At 36.9% G+C, this 15,214-nt stretch overlaps 2 pseudogenes; one reads left to right on the forward strand and one right to left on the reverse strand.

Annotated features, from left to right (window-relative positions):
* Positions 1-8,249: 8,249 nt before the first annotated feature.
* On the reverse strand, positions 8,250-10,353 carry LOC143626946 (pentatricopeptide repeat-containing protein At4g37170 pseudogene; annotated as a pseudogene).
* A 2,556-nt stretch (positions 10,354-12,909) lies between these two features.
* LOC143626975 (BTB/POZ domain-containing protein POB1 pseudogene) lies at positions 12,910-14,218 on the forward strand (annotated as a pseudogene).
* Positions 14,219-15,214: the final 996 nt, after the last annotated feature.

The following is a 15,214-nucleotide window of genomic DNA, read 5'->3' on the forward strand; positions in this document are numbered from 1 at the left end:
AACTGCCCTTAGGGGCGCTTCATGTCACACCCTCAAAATCCACTAACGGAGTTTTACCGTCAGAGGGTGTGAACTGGCAGGATCGGATTCATTAGTTATAACCAAACCAAAGAAAAACGTTTAAATGAAAGTAAATGCGGAAGCGTAAAACCTTAATTCAAAAGTTGCGTCACGCAGGACGACTTAAAACCAAATGTAACTGTTAAAATTAAGTTTGCAGAATAAAAGTGTTTTCATTAATGCATGCTCCTAAACCGCGCGCCCGCCTCGGCTACCTGAGAATAACATACTAAAAGGGGTCAACACGAGGTTGGTGAGTTCACAAGTTATATAAGATAAATCGTTTAGCGTTTGAGTTCAGCGTTTTCGTTAAAAGTTTTGCGTAACCACGTTACGGCGTTTAAATGTTTTGCGTAACCACGTTACGGCGTTTAAGTGTGTAACCACGTTACAGCGTTTAAGTGTGTAACCACGTTACAGCGTTTAAGTGTGTAACCACGTTACAGCGTTTAAGTGTTACCAGATAATGTTATGTCAAATTATATATCGATAGGTAGCTAATCTATACAACAAGTATTACTAAGTGGTTCGAGACCGAAGCTGACTGTTTATCAAGTGCCCGTCACCAGGTCAACCCAGACCATGGTAAGTGTTAGCCAAAATTACACCCACTCAACCTCCAGTTGAGCTTAGCGTCGGGTGGGGTTTGTCAAACCCAGTAGTACTACTCAACAGTGACTCGCTATTCCAAATATTAACCGGTTCGATGCGTGGGACTTCAAGGGTTACGTGCCGCTTAGCCTCTACAAGTGATATATATAATTTATAACAAAATCTTAAATATGTGTTTATCTCAAAAATGCGTTTATCGGAGTATGTTATCTCCCCCAAGTGAAAAACGTTTGAAAACAGTTCAAAGAGCGGGGTAAGTGAACTCACTGTTTGCGAAGAATATTCCAAATTAGATCACCGAGTGATGCGCGTCGTAGAAAACTCTCTAGCGTTCTAAAATAACAAAGAGATTTTCTAAGTATCGGAACGTTTAACGAGTCTCTAGACTCGGCACATAATACCTATGCACGTATCATGTTTCGTGTTTCGTTTGTGAACCGTGTGTGATTTAAACAAGTACAATTGTGATACGATACACGAGTGAGCAATTACTTTCGTGTCATGTATTAATAACATACTTACAAGCAATTATTCCCGTAAGGGCATTTTGGTCAACAAACAAAGACTAACTAACTATTATTCCCCATAAGGGCAATTTGGTCAATTCATGGCAATCAACTAGCAATTATTCCCCGCAAGGGTATTTTGGTCAAAATACCACAATTATATAAAAACTATCATATTTCATGCATTCCTATACAACTCAGCAGCTAGTTTCATTGTGACAGAATTTCTACTTGAAAGATTGTACTATTTCACCGATCATATCATCTCAATTAATTCACCAAAAATCACCACTGAAACATACATGTCTTAGGTTTCCAGAACATATTTTATATTATTTTTATTCCATATAGATTTCTCATAATGATCAAAACACTACAGTAAACTCATATCAGTCAGATTCATGCACAACAGAATGTTATTTGCAATTCCCGGTAAAAGAAAAATCCAATAAATGCAAGACCACTTGGGTTTGGTTCCTAACTCAGTGAGTCAACTTCCAGAAGTGGAACCAACCCAATTGGCCTCGTAGTTCATGAGATATAGAATTTACAATATAACCTAACAGCAGGTCTAACAGCTCAGCTTTGCATCACGTTTTTGTAAAATCATAAAAGTATACTTCCACTTGTCCAAAAATTACGAATTTATACTTTATAGAAACTAGACTCAACCTAGTTTACTGCAGTACTCACAATCTCAATCAATTTTCACGTTTACACTTCGTTACAGTCAGTTAAACATCGTATATATATTCTGTCCAGAATCTGTTCACATCAAAACTCAACATCATAACAATCTATGAACTATCATGCATCCATATAACCCTCTAGACACCATAACTACTATCCATGCATATAAATCACACCATACATACAAGATTAGGGTTTGTGTTTTAATTCAAATCAAGAACAACAATCAATCATGCAACAACATCAATCTAGTTATCAATCTATTATCCAACTAACAACTATCATATTGATCACATACATACATATAATCGGCTGAGTTAGGGTTTACATACAACCCATTAAACATCAAAATTACACAACAAGGAGGTAAGAGATGATCAAGTATACCTTCCTAGCACCTAGTTCTTGGATTAATCTCTTGATTGATGTGTGTGTGTGTGATGAAGGTGGACGGCAGCCGTGGATCAAGAGAGGGAGAGAGAGCCGATTTAGGGTTGTAGGTTAATAATAAGTTAGGGTTTGTTTATTAGTGATGTATTTATAATAATACAAGTTACACTCTAGTCCCTCTTCTTTCCAAGTGTTGTTTTTCTAGAACATTCCATCATACTTGCCCAATAAGTTAACATGACCATAGTTTTATCACATAGCACATAATCCTAACACATAATAATCACATAATTATTGTTTTTACGTTTATCGTTTATTTATCAATCGTTTGCGTCAACTCGTTTGCGTTTCGGTGCAAATCCCGAAAGACTACACATGTAGTAAGTGTTACGCGTCATTTAAACCCTAGTTTAAATGTAATGAAGTGTGCGTTATAGATTCAACGATCTTAAAGTTTGAATTGACGGAGTTGAGTTAACGGAGTTAACCTGAAATTGACGATTGTCACACTTCATGTACAACATGCGCCTTAAGCTGCCTTAAGCGCTGGACCTCACCTCCAAGGGTGCCTCGTGCCTAGGCACACTTTTTAAATCAATAATGGAAACTAACAACTCCAATTAACTCATACATTTAATTTGTTCAATACAGGAGGCTCATGTTTCGTTACATCGTTTTTGCTACAGGACCGGACCATTGGTTACGATATTAAAAAGTAGCAAACTAAACTAGGTGGGTTGGTTGTCCAACCAGCCAAGGGTTTGGCTTGGCGGTTTGAACTTGTTTTTATATTAATTCAAACTGTGTATTAAAATTTTAAATATGATATAGCTGGTTTATGAATATAATTTCATTTTCAAATGCATAAGCTTGTTCCATAAAAAAAATACTCCCTCTGTCCCATTATAAGTGTTCTACTTTGACTTTTCAAGTCTTTCTTATTTAACTTTGACCGTCAATATTTTTGTTTGTCTTATATAATACTTGATGTAAAATATATGAATGGATTGGGTTTTAAATGTATTTTACATTGATATAATTTTCATCCAAGTATTATATGACACGAACAAAAAATTTACGGTCAAAGTTGCAAAAGAAAGACTTGAAAAGTCAAAAAATGACACTTATAATGGGACGGAGGGAGTAATAAACATGGACGGTTGGTTCCAAGTTCCAAACCATTAGCCAAAACGTTAAACTTGTTTCAAGCTATCACTTTGATCGTATAAACCTCAAACATGCTGATTTGCTTCGTTTGGGATGTTCAGTCGTTTTCAACGGTGTATGAATCCCCTAGCGCTAATTAACGACACTAGGTTGTGACTTGTAGGAAATCAAGCTGCATGTATATTTCAACTTTCAAGTGAAGTTCAACTCCTAGCTTGGCTTTACTTGTTGACCTAATCTAAAGAGGTCAATGATGGTGCCCATCCAACCTAACTAAGCCCATCATATACATTTGACAAATGGGCCCATAAATGGTGGGCCTCTAACCAGAATGGCACAAAACTGGAACATGAATAAGAGCGTACTTAAATTGTAAAAAAAAGGAGCCGCTATTTATACATTTTAGAGAAGGTATGTGTAAAAGAGAAGTTGTGTGTAAAAACAATTGAACTGAGAATTAGATCATTATTGGTATATTAGTGGTTCAATACGTACCCGAAGATTTACAAATGGTTCAGTCTCAAACCGGACCATGAATCCGAATCAAATTTATGGCTCATTCAAACATGCATGTAGAAGTACTAATTTGATTATCGCAAGCTAATATGATATTCAACATGTTTTATTAAAGTTACGTTTAGCAACTCAATAGGACTCTTAACTTGATACCAAAACGGAACAAGGGTCTTGATTACTCAACGGTTAAACAGGCAACCTCCTCAACTCAACAATAACAAATCAACTAATCGAACCGATAGTCATCACATGAATGCCTCCCATCTTCAAAACAATAGAACCGACTAGAATCCGTAGCAATAATCTTCCTACTAACAACTTTTGACACATTTAATTTACGTATGACAATTAACATATGTCCTCAAACTATTAAAATACTTTTATCCCCCCCCCCCCCGGTTGGAGTAACCATAATCGTAAACACAATCACAGGTTTCTCAGTATGATAAGAAAATTTTGCTCCTTTCATTCATTTAACATCATGTAGCATATAATACGTCTTCGGTACATAACCATTTTCCCTCACCATCTCATTTAATATCGTGTTTGAATGCTTGACCGTTCTGCCGTAATTTAACTAAGTCCATGAAGCATATCGGCCTTCGGTTTTTGGTATCCACTTAAACATTCTATTTGCAACCTCTATGTTACCACATCTACAATACATATAACTAAACGCATTTGCTGCGAATGAGGACTCGTGAAACCCAATGCGTGTCATATACTTGTGCACTTGTTTTCTTAACGATTCTAGGATGTAAAGCGTGCGCGTTTAATATCCCAGCAAATGGTCAAAATTGGTTTTTGCCTAAACCGGTCGGGTTTTGCAACAGGTTTCCAAATGAAAAGCTATAAGCTTGGTTTGAAACTGTTTTTTAACCGTTTCAATTTGGTTTTAACCAGTTTCAATGGAGACCGATATCACACTCGCATTCGGTTTGAAATAGGGACTTGTAACCTGTTGCTACAACAATTATAAGACCAATGATAGTGAATAGACTGGTTAGGCTAACAGGCTTCAAGGGTTCCGGTTAACCTAACGCAGGTCGTCGTGTCCCTCTACGTTTGTAAAACGTAGAGAGAGGTTCACTAGTTTAGTTGTTATTGTTATTGTTCACTAAAGATCCAAGACCGAGATGTTTGGAACTGATTTTGGATGCGATTCTTAGTGAAGCAATGTAGTTTTTGGAGTAAGAAAGAAGCATGCAAAGTGCAAGCTTCTCCATGAAGAAGAGAAGATCAGAGAGTATATGTTAGCTCCCAAATCTGGTGTGTTCTTGTTATGACCGAGTTATATCCTTTTATAGAGAAAGGAATGTAAACCTTTTGTCCGATGGGTAAACTAGTGAAACTCCAGCTTGTGGTAGAGGGTTGACCCTTTTATGCGCGGGAGGTTATTGACCTATGGTTAATGATATATAATAATATACTTTTCTGAGCATATCCCCTCTTTTACGGCTGAGGGATGATGTGAACAGTGATTTGACACGTTACTGTTACGTGCTTTTAATCCGAATCAGTTCATATGCTTCCATTTTTAATAAAATTCAGTGTCCAATTTATAAAGAGAGAAACCTCACATGACCCCTTTAATTTGAACATTCCTTAATTCTTAGGAAACTGAAATTGGTTCAAGCCTGGTCTTCCACGAATTTCAAAGACAGATTTGGGTTGGAACTTGGCCGATTTTCGACGGTTTTCCCCAAACTTGAATGGTCGTTTCAAATTTCTTATAAGTGGCAGCTTATTATTGGATGTTGAAACCCGTTGACTCAATTTCAAATGTGTCATCGTCGTCCATTTTCACAAGGACAGTTAAGAAATGTTCAAATTAAAATGGCAATTTGGGGTTTCTCTTTCTAAAAGTATACTATTTTGAGAATTTTCTCTAAAATAAATTAATAGCCAATTATTCAGGTTGTTATTTTGATTTAATAATTAGGTTTTGGAGAATTTAATTATTTAACATTCAAAGTCAAATGAAACGACCAATTGGTTCGTGGTTGAAGAGGTAGGTCCCAGCAGAGCCCAGTTGGACCCGCAAGACTCACCTTGAATAGGGACGTCTGCGCAATAACCAACTGCTCCAGCAGGGCCCACCATGCTCAGAGAACCTTACGCGCAGTACGCCAGCTGTACCCGCAGGGAAAGCCTCCCAATGGCGAAGTACCCCGCCTGTTCCCGCAGCTGCGGATACAAGCCATCAGGGAAGGCTACCCGCACTAACAGCAAGGCTACACGCACAAGGCATTCGCTACTTTAGTAGTCACATGAAGGAATGAGCAAGGCGGGAATACTCCCGCCTAAATGAGCCAGTCCGTATGCTTCTGGAAGGTCTTTCGTACTATACCTACTAAGGTATGGGCGGAACAGACAATTTGACCAGAGCAGCCTATGAACCAATCACAGGGTGACAGCTCACCGACAACAATACGAGGAGGAGCACCCTCTAGTACTGTTTGTCACTATTAGCCGCTGCCTACTCACCAACCCTTACGATGGGACGCGCGCAGCCTACAGTTGGTGGAACAGTGCGTAGCCGGCAGTAAAGGAACAGTATACAGCCGACCTTTACTGTTGGCCGTAGCCTATCCACCAACCAGCATGGCCTGTGCGTAGTCCACTGTTGGTAGAACAGGAATACTATTCAGCCGGCTGTACCTTCTAGGAAACCTACCTTCGGCTATAAATACTCCAACACCTTGGAATGGTAAGGACATCATCTGATATCTCAATCTTATCTAGCAATCTCTTAATATACACTTATATTCAGAGCAATCTAGTCTGATTCTCACGCCGGAGGGTGGTCACAAGAAGGGACCCCCCCCCCTTCTCAGTGACGAGCTTACGGTGTCTGTTTTGCAGGTCCCCTGAAGAACAACCTTCTCTGCTGGACCTCATCCTCGTGGGAAACATTACTTAACCTCCAGATTATCTATAATCTGCCCGTGGGTTCACTTAGTGTTTCTTCAGTGGTGGTTTCATAACTTTTCCGTGGCCCGTGGGTTCGAGCCTTGCGTGCAATATTTTGTTCTGGCCTCTGGGTTAAGCTAGGGGATTTTGCCAAATTATGAGTTTCTTTAGGGGTGTGCGTGGTGCTTTTAGGGTAAAACCAAACCCAAAACCAAAACTTCGGTTTTTGGATTTTTAAAATCATTCAGTTTCGGTTTTTTCGGTTCCGGTTTTCCGGTTTTCATTTTGGTTTCGGTTCGGTTTCTGTTTTTTCGAGTTTTTCATTTGAGCTTGAAAATTTTAAGCCGAAGAAAAATTAATGAAAAATAATGAATATAAGTATAAATAGTTCTATTAATTGTTAACTAGTTGATAATTATACATTTGGTGAAAAATATTCGAGTTACATATTTATTAAATTCTTATTAATTATTTAAAATAATAAATAAAAATATAAAAATTCAAAAATTCGGTTCGGTTCGGTCTTTTCGGTTTTTATTTCATGCAAAACCAAAACCAAAACATAAGTTCGGTTTTTACAAAAACATAAAACCAAACCGTCGGTTTTCGTTTCGGTTCGGTTTTTTCGGTTTGGATTTTTCGGTTTTTTCGGTTTAGGATCGGTTTTTTTGGTTTCTTGCTCACCCCTAAGTTTCTTCATGGGAGGATGGGCCGGGTCATCTGACAAAAGAGTGATCTATTTGCCAAAGTAATCCCAGGTCTCCGGGTCTTTCATACTAAAAAAACCTCAAACGAAGATAGGTTCGCAACTAAATTGGTGATAATCAACTCATCAGACTCGTCACCATTTGAGGATAATAAATTAATAACCGATTATATGACCCATCATATACATTGACTGATCGAAGAATAGGCTCATGGATGGTGGGCTTCAAGACTAGTAGTCAAACTAGAATGCTAACCAGTTATTAAACTATTAAAAACCATTCGATTTCGGTTAACTGGTTTCTAATCAGCTTGTGCTCGAAAACTCCAAACCAGTCCCCAACCTATGATTATTTTAGGTTAAACGGTTTTGGTTAGGTTAACCAATTAGCATTTGCACCTCTAAAACCGAGAATCAGAGGGCTTAGCAACGGTTCAATCTCATATAGACCATGGATCCGAGTCAAACGTATGGCTAATATTCAAGGCTATTTTTTTATCCTTTTGCATAGCAAAATTATTTTATTAAAATTACATGAAAAAAAAAGTTGTGTTGCTTAAACCGCCTTCTGGTCTTTATTCAAAAATAAATGTTGAAGTACTAATTTGATTATTTCAAGCCAATATGATATTCAACATGTTTTATTAAGGTTACAACATTATAGCAACTCAGTAATACTCTTTAACTTGATACCAAAACTGAACAAGAGTCTTGATTAGTCAACGGTCAAACATGCAGCCTCCTCGACTCACAATAACGAATCAATTAATCTCACCAATAATCATTACACGAACACCTCCCGTCTTCAAAACAATGAAACCTACTCGAATCCCTAATAATAATCTTCCTACTAACAACTTTCGACACGTATTTAATAAACGTATGACAATCAACACAAGTCCTCAAATTCTTATACACTTTAATCAAAGTCCCAGGTGGAGTAACAAGAATCGCAAACGCAATCGCAAGTTTCTCACTATGATACGACAAATTTTGCTCCTTTTGTTCATCTTCAACATCATGAAGTACGTAATCCGTCTTCGGTATATAACCATTTTCCTTAATTCTTTTCTGCAAATCTTCTAATAACTCATGGATTTCATTTAATCTCGGGTTCGATGTATCTCCCATTAAAAATGTGTATACTTCTCGTTTAATTTCAGTCCAACTTCGTCCCGGTTTCTTCACCACTTTATTAACATCCATCAAGTTTCGAATTCTCGACACATCAGCCCATTTACCCGCAGCCGCATAAATATTGGAAAGCGTGACGTACGTGGCTGCGTTTTCAGGCTCAATCTTAAACAATGCTTCAGCCGCACGTTCCGCCAAATCAAGATTCCGGTGAATCTTGCAGCCTGCGAGTAACGAAGCCCATAAAAACTTGTCGGGTTTCATGGGCATTTTGGTAATTATATCTTCAGCTTCACTAAACCTACCCGATCGGCTAAGAAGATCAATCACGCACGCGTAGTGATCAACTGTATAAACCAACCCGTGTTTATGCTTTATGGAGTTAAAATATTCAAGCCCTTTATCAACCAACCCCGAATGTGTACAAGCCGAAAGAACACCAACAAATATTATATGATCGGGCTTTATTCCTGACTTGAGTAATGACTCAAACAACTTTAACGCTTCTTCAGGTTGACCGTTTTGAGCGTACCCGTTAATTAACGAAGTCCATGAAGCTAAATCTGGTCTCGGTATCCACTTAAACACTCTATCTGCAACCTCTATGTTTCCACATCTACAATACATATGAATTAACGCACTTGCTGCAAACGAAGACTCGTTAAACCCTATGCGTGTCATATACCCGTGCACTTGTTTTCCAAGCGATTCAAGGTTATCAAGCGCGCATACGTTTAATATCCCAGCAAACGTGAACTCATTAGGTTTATTTCCAGATTTTAACAGTTTCGAAAACAACAAAAATCCTTCTTCTTTTCTACCGTGTTTGAAATACCTATCGATCATCGCGGTCCATGTAACAACGTCTTTATCCGACGTTTTATCAAATATGTGTCTAGCTTCATCCAAACTCCCACATTTCCCATACATATCCGACAAAGCACTCCACACAACCGCATCCGAATCTATTCCGGTCCTAACAATATGCCCATGAATTTCCTTCCCAATACTTAAACGCTGAGTCGCAGCAGAAGCCGCAAGCGCGCTACATATCGTAAACTTATTACACTTAACATTACAATCTCTCAACATCACTCTACACAACTGTAACCCCTCATTCGGAAACCCATGCCGAACATACCCCGAAATAATCGCAGTCCACGAAAAATTATCCCTTTCCGGCATTTCATCGAACAGGTGGCGCGCATCGTTAATCCGTCCAGCTTTCGCGTACCCGCAAACCAAAACATTCCAAGAACACAAATCCCTCTCAGGCATTTCATCGAATACCTTACGTGCATCAACCAAACTCCCACATTTACAATAAATATCAATAATTCGATTGTAACTAGACACCCCAAGTGAATAATTAACACTCTTTGCATGCAAATGTACCCTTTTGGTGGGTTCTATGGCTTTTTGTTGGAGGCAGAGGTTAAGAAGATTTGAGTAGAGTGATTGAGATGGGTGGGTTATATTATTAAGCAACTGAATTGCTTCGGGTAATTGGGATCGTTGGCATAGATTGATAATGGCTTCTTCATGTTTGTGTTCAGTGTTATGGGATTTGAAGAAGGTTTTAGAAGAAGATGAAGTGGAGATTGTGCTTTTGTATGATGGGTTAATGAGAGCTCGAAAATGGGGTTTAATTGATCTCATGATTTTGTGGAATGGTGTGTGTTTAGGAGACAAGGTTTTTTTAGTTTTGCCAGGTGGAAAGCGGAAATGGGTAAAATTGGTATCTTGAACGAGTTGCGTAAACGAAGGGTACTTATTTAAAATTGGGGGAATTGGTGTGGTATTCTTCTTGTTTATGTTTTCGAGGTAAGAGATCTTCTTAAAGAATGCTTAAACATATGGGACAAGAGGTTAAGAAGAAAGTTATTCAATCACTCATATTCATGAATCACGACATGTTGGCGTTTGTGGAAGATAATAAACGAGACATTGTTTAATGATAAATTGAGTATCGCTAGGTATCTAGTTTCTCACAAAAATGCTTGCATTCATAACGAGCCAAAATGGTTTTAAATACATCAAAGACTCAAACAAAACTAAACACAAAGTACTATATAAAAGGAATCTAAAGATGAACTAAAATAAAGCTAAGAATCGGTATACAAGCATATCCCACATGCTTGACTGGTTCATTTTATTTAAAAGCAATAAACGTAAACTTCAGGACTTCTTCAAACTTCAACGGTCACAAACACGTTCACATGCACATGTGTTTATCTCTGCAGTAACTACTCTATCATTTAGCAACACGAGAGTATCTATCAATAGATTGAAAAATAGATTAAAAGAAGGTGTAAAATGATTTTTTTATATGGGTGAAGAATAAAGAAAAATTAGCGAGTTTTGAATGGAAAAAATTGATGCAGGTTTCTTTTTTTAATGAAACATAGTTGTTAAAAAAAGTTAAGCGTTTGATTGTTTTCAATTTATTAAAAAGAGAGTTTTGGAATTTGACTACTAAAATGTGGCGACAATCGCACCATCATCTCTGGTCAACTCAACCAATATCTTTGGTTATCTTTCTGACCATGGGTCCACCACTACGGTGAGTTCATGTGTGTTTGGTTGTGGGTTTTTCGGGTTAGGATTCTCAGGTTTGAGAAATTTAATTTGGGCACCGAGACCAACCCCAATCTCTTTCACGTTTCTTGGGTTCAAGTTTATCGGGTTGTGTTAATCGAGTTTTAAGTATTTGGTCTAAAAAACTATGAAAATAATAATAACAAAATAAATAAAATGCTAGGTTATATGGGCTACGAACATTCCTAATTGCTTTTTGATCAAAATGCAATTTATGTTTGCCGATCAGCTTGTTTTGCTAAGTATGGAATCACATTTGTACACGACGTCACAATGTGTACATCTTTCGCTTACAACACCATCTTTGTCTTGGTCCTAAGTAATCGATGGAACTAAGGCAATAGCGGAGTAGTAATCAACCGAATAGTAATCTAGGTGGGCTAACTGGAATCAAGCATCTAATACTATTAATTAGGGCATATTTGGCTAACCGGTTTGTAATAACTACTCGACTAAAAAAAGAGTTGGGTTCGGGTTTGTTAAACTCGGGTTAGGGTTTCATGAGTACGAATACTTTCATGTTCAGGTTAACAATTTCTAGGGTCGGATGATTAAAAGCGAGAAACTTAAGTTCAACCCTAAATTTGCTCATAAGAGAGTAACCTAAGCCAACACAAACAATATCATGCATCTATGCTAAAACAAGATAAACTTAATTAGAAGGAGAATAATTATTTCTCCTAAAATTGTCCAAAACTGATAAAACCCATAAATAAATTTAACATATTCTTTAGGTTTGGTACATATCTATTATTTAATTTTTATAATTTATTCACATTTGTTAAAGGATTTAAACTAGGGTTTTCAACATCTTTCTCGTATGTTTTTCACATACAATACAATGACAGGTTCCAATAATTATGATATGTTCGATCCTACAACGTTGGTCATAGATTCTGACTTTGCTCCTGAAGATGACTGTGACCACGGCGACTTCGCTTTTGCGTTCAACAATAGCAAATTCTCCGATCGTCTTCTTCACATCAATATCCTTTCTGACCCGACTGAGTCTACACCATCACCATCAGGTATCAATCTTTTACTCTTATCGTTGTTTTTTTTCCCACTATATATTACAATGATATGAACTAAAACTTGGGTTTGTTGATCCATAGGAAGAGATCAAACCTTGCATATTAGCTCGCCAATTTTAGCGGCAAGAAGTCCGTTTTTCTACAAGGTGATTTCTTAATGTTCAAGACTTTAAATTTGTAATTTTGTTATTATATTAATGGTCAAATACCATAAAAACACCAACATACTTTATGTTTTGTTTATCGATGAAATTTTAATTTGTAGGTTAAAGTCCGGTTATATATATGAATATGAAAAATTGTTATGCAATGTAGCTTCACTTTCAAATCTATTAAATAACTATAAATCTAAGGATTTTTTATTTTACAAAACTTGTGGATTAAAAAGTTTGAGCCTAATAAGTTAAGTCATATTTATATTTTGGTACATAATATGTCAGATTTTTGTAGATATTTAACATGTGAAGAGACTTTAATTTACAAAAAAAAATGTTGAGGGATTTTTATGAAAAAAAAAACACTAAAAATATATTGGTTTGTATCGTATTTACCCTATATTATTTTTACTCTTGTTTCTTCAGACATGTAGTTGTTTTCAAACGGGATGAGAGAATCCAGACCATGTCATGCAACCTTGCGAATCAATGCCACGGGTTTGTAGTAATTTCTTATTTATGTTTTACGTTCATGTCTAATTTTTAGTTTAATTATTGTCTTTACTATCAGAGGAAGCTGGTCTCATGAAACTATTAGTGTTTATGTATAGCAATAATTTGAAAGTTACAACTGCTTCTGCCGTACTTGATGTACTAAAAGTTGCTGACAAGTTTGATGTTGCTTCATGCATAAGATATTGCGGCCGTTTATTAAGAAATCTACCGATGACACCTGAATCTGTATTAGTTTATCTTAATCTTCCTTCAACCATTTTAGTATCTGAAGCATTTCAGCCACTAACTATTGCTGTCAAGCGGTTCTATGCTGTCCATTTCAAAGACATAACCAGGTATAGCTTCATCAAAACCAAATCCAAAGTGATTAATGTTTCGTGATTTTTCTACAATTTTATAAATAATGGCAGGTTTTCGGACGAGATTCTTGGCTTGCCACTTGATGGTGTAGAGGCGATTATAGCTAGTGATGATCTCCGAGTAGTGTTAGAAGATGAAGTTTTTCATTTTGTCATCAAATGGGCGCGGGCCCAGTACCCTGAAATAGAGGAGCGTCGTCAAATCATCGCGACCCGGCTTGCCAAGTTTATTCGTTACCCTTACATGACACGTGCAATGCTTATAAGTGCATTCGCTTGTGATGAGTTTGACCAAAAATTTGTGCTAAAGGTACTAACCGAAGCAATGTCTTTTCAAGCCGAGGTCCCAGGCAAGCAGCATACATATATCCGTGATGAAACCTCTAATCTTAACCGTAGATTCGTGGAACGGGCCTACATATTGCGACCCATTAAGGTGGTTGAATTCCAACAACCACGTCCACATTGCGTGGCGTACTTAGAATTAAAACGTGATCTGTGTGCGAATTTGTTTACATCTGGCCATGTTTATTCTCGATCATTTCACTTGGGTAATCAACGTTTTTATTTTAAGGCCCGACGTTACATGGACCGATTCAGGCTTCTTTTAGCTATTGTGAAAAAGGCGGGTACTCTTGCGTTTGATTGTGAGTTTGCAATAAGATTTTCAAAGCCCACTCGAGAGTTTGTTAGCATATACAAAAAGAGTTTTACGCTTACGGGTGGTAAGGAGACTGTACTCCTATGTTTGAAATCAATTCCATGGAATCGTTTTATTCGGGAAGATAGTTTGTATTTCATTGATGATGATGTTTATCAGGTTAGGGTGGAGCTTACTCAAACAATCTGTTGTAGAGAGTAATAAAGATTGAACATTGGTATTGTTATGCTGTTATGTTAGTTAAATAGCTATGGTTATATATGATTGAATGTTAGTTAGCACATGATTACTTATTTTATTAGTATTATCCTTAACTATTAAGATATTTAATGTGATTTCATTGAACTCTTCTAAAGTTTACTTAATTAAAGTTGATGTCTTACAACCAAAATAATTGCATGTACAAGTTTTGTTAATAGAATTCGAATTCTAATGAAATCTACAAATGTATATGTAGTTTCTTCTGTTATTATTGCATTATATGAACACATAAATTTATCTACACATATATGTATATCAATTGCATTCGCATAACCACGACCAACGTCAATCCAGAAAACTGAAAGTGACCTGTTTCAGTTAGAGTTAGTTATGACCCGTTTTCGGATCCACTCATTTTCCCACTACCCATTCACAGTAAAAAAAAATGAGCAAACAAATTTAGAAGATATTTTACCTCTCTAGCCAGAAGTCGAGGCACCAACACGAGTTCTATTAGAATAAGATACTCGTAATTGAGTTATCACACTTAATCTGGGTGTCTGATTTAACATACCAATAGAACCCTTTTTAACAAATATATATTTTTTTTTCGGTACTCCGACTCCATACATTGAAATGATCTCCATTTCACGCGCAATTGGTAATCTGCAAAACCATTAATCATAAATCAAGAATAGATATCAACATTTATAATTATGATTAGGGGTGAGCGAAACCGACCTGCTAAACCTATGAATACTACTTGTCGGTTCAGTCCAGGTTCAGATATTACACTTTCGTTTTCAATAAATATGATAAAAAAACATTAATGACCGATAATTCAACCAGAATAAACGTAAATGCTAGTAACACAAATGCCATGTCACAAACTCATTGTGGGTCATAAATTAGTACCTAAACAACTTAACATAATTTGAATCACCATTCACTCCCAATATTACCAACATTTACCACATAAAACATGAAAAAATGGGC

The sequence above is a fragment of the Bidens hawaiensis genome, unplaced genomic scaffold (genome assembly GCF_021521415.1).
Source record: "Bidens hawaiensis isolate Kalapana, Puna unplaced genomic scaffold, B.hawaiensis_p1.1 tig00004551_1, whole genome shotgun sequence".
NCBI lineage: Eukaryota > Viridiplantae > Streptophyta > Magnoliopsida > Asterales > Asteraceae > Bidens > Bidens hawaiensis.